Raw genomic sequence first — 2,539 nt, 5'->3', positions numbered from 1 at the left:
GGAGTTGACCTCTTTTACCAAAGAGGAAAGTGTGTGTTTAACAGAAAATGTGGACCAAAAAATCCTTGACCTAAAAAACGTATTATAATCCTATTTGTATGACGATGACTCTCTGTGAAAATATAAATATTAAAATAGGGTGCTGGACGTTCATAGACTTTTTGGTGATTTTAGAGGATAAACCATTTACTTTGTGGAGTTTACATGGTTTCATATACATACTAATTCTAAAAATAAACTATGCCAAATCAGAGTGCCTGCCCCTTATTGGTGTCCTGCTTGCCAGGCTATTGAAGGCATTTGAGGCTCAGCCTCCATAAAAGGGCAAGTGGTGCGCTGCAAAGGGCTGGGTTTGGAGTCCATTAGGACTTAGTTCCAGACCCTGGGCTGCCATACAATAGCTGAGTTATTTTGGAAATAAGTGAAGCCTGACCAAACCAGCAGAGTCTGTTGAAGCTTGTATAGCAGAGGAGTCAACCACCCTCACGGAGGAGTGGGAAGTTTTATCATGGAAAAGGGAGGGCTTCAGGTGTATCCTGATTGGAGGCTGTTGGATGGATTGATTAGATCACTGGTTAGGGATGCATATTTGGCTTTCTTGGCTTGGCCTAAGTTGGAAGTGTGGACAGAAATTATAGAGGCTATCAGTTATTAATCAAATCATAGTGATTTGGGGTTGATTGTTGTAGGCATTATTGCTTGGCTTCCTGGATTGTTATCAGAAATAGTGGTCTGACCTTCTACAGGTCGGACTGACAGCAGGCTGGCTTTCTGGGCTGGTTACTGTGGATAAATGGGTTGCTTTTCTGCACTTACTGCTGTGGGTTGTGAATCAGAGTTCAGTTTTTATTTATGGTCTATCCATTACCCATTTATGTATTCAGTCTGTTCTATATAGCGCTTAGCCTCAGTTTCCTCGTGTGTAAAAATGTTAATACAGAGCCAAGAGGAAAGTGTGTGTTTAACAGAAAATGTGGACCGAAACTGTCAGTTAAGTGTCCGACTTTGGCTCAGGTCATGATCTCACAGTTTGTGAGTTCCAGCCCCGCATTGGGCTCTGCATGGACAGTGTGGAACCTGCTTGGGATTCTCTCTCTCTCTCTTTATGTCCCTCCCCTACTCATTCTTTTTTTCTCTCTCTCTCTCCTCAAAATAAATAAAACTGAAAAAAATGTTAATGTGCCTTCCTTTCTCGAAGGCTTACAAGTAAAAATTAATTGGGACAACTGTTATCAAAAATTTATTGGGACAACATTGTTCTACATATAGGCCTTTTTTCTAATCCAGGCCCTCCGTGGGTTGCATATAGCCTTCTAACATTAAAATATTAGTTCGTAAGAATAGAATTCCTACAATGTATTAATGTTTTTTTTCCTCCCTCACATTTCTTCCCTGTACTCATGATATAATCATGACAGAAAGAGAACAGGACTTTGTTTTGGAACAGCACTTCCTAGGGGTGGCCTCACTGTGTAGACCGGGTGGGTTGAGTGCAAAGGTCTGATAAAAACCATACACTGCCCACCTAAAACTAGAGGATAATAGGAGAATAGTATGCCTTTCTTTTTCAGTGTTTTGCCGCATCGGCACATGTGATAAGGTGAGAATGAGATCATTCTGTCTGGTGTCTTCTGTGTTATCAAATCCTATTGGCAAAGATTGCATTCTAGCATGTCCTGCCATGGCGGATGCAACACATCTTACCCAGAAAACTACACGGACCACAGAGGCTGCTGAAACTTTGCTCTGGGCTTTATTGCTATTTAAACTTTCGTTAATATTTATAATCAGCCTAGAAAACCTCTAGAAGGAATATGAGAGATTGTTCTGTTTATTACACTTGCTTTTGATTCTTAGAAAATGAAATCACAATTACAGACAAAGCTATAGACACCATGAATAGCCTTTCATATCACAGTAAGGACTTTTATAAATACATCAGTAGCTCAAGTGTAGGCACCAGGTTGGCCTCACTTTGCTCAAAATGCCTCGCTTTCATTCATTCATGCACCAGAGAGTTCCTAAGATTCACCCTGTACTTACTTGAAAGAGTGTGTACTTAGGCTTTCTGCAACCTTGGGGCAATTCAGTCCGCTAATGGAAAGCAAAGGTTGAATATAATCCTGCTAGCGGTCCTCACCCCAACCAGCCCAGCCCAGTCCCTCACCCAGCGCTCTCCCTGCACCCATGGTACTGTCTTTGTGCGCCGCCAGCCCCAGATCTCTCCTCTCTCACTCTACAGGTCTCTCTCCCAGCCTCCTGGTTCTACAAATAAATCCCCCCCCAGCAGCTTTAAAGATGCCTGCTCTGTTTTTGGTATTCTGCAGTTTTACTCCTATGTGTTCAACTGTGAATTGTGTGAATTCATTTGTATTCATGTTACTTGGGACTCCTGCGTCTTGAATCCTAGGATTCATCTCTCTCAACCGTGGCAGATTCTCAGCTATCCTGTTTTGCAATACTACTTGCCTCTTTTTCCTTTACTCACTCCTGGGACTCCTATTCATTGGGCCTTCTCATTCCATCCCCCCCCCCCCCC

The sequence above is a fragment of the Crocuta crocuta genome, unplaced genomic scaffold (genome assembly GCF_008692635.1).
Source record: "Crocuta crocuta isolate KB4526 unplaced genomic scaffold, BGI_CrCroc_1.0 scaffold562, whole genome shotgun sequence".
Taxonomy (NCBI): domain Eukaryota; kingdom Metazoa; phylum Chordata; class Mammalia; order Carnivora; family Hyaenidae; genus Crocuta; species Crocuta crocuta.
Note: the sequence above shows the minus strand (reverse complement) of the source record.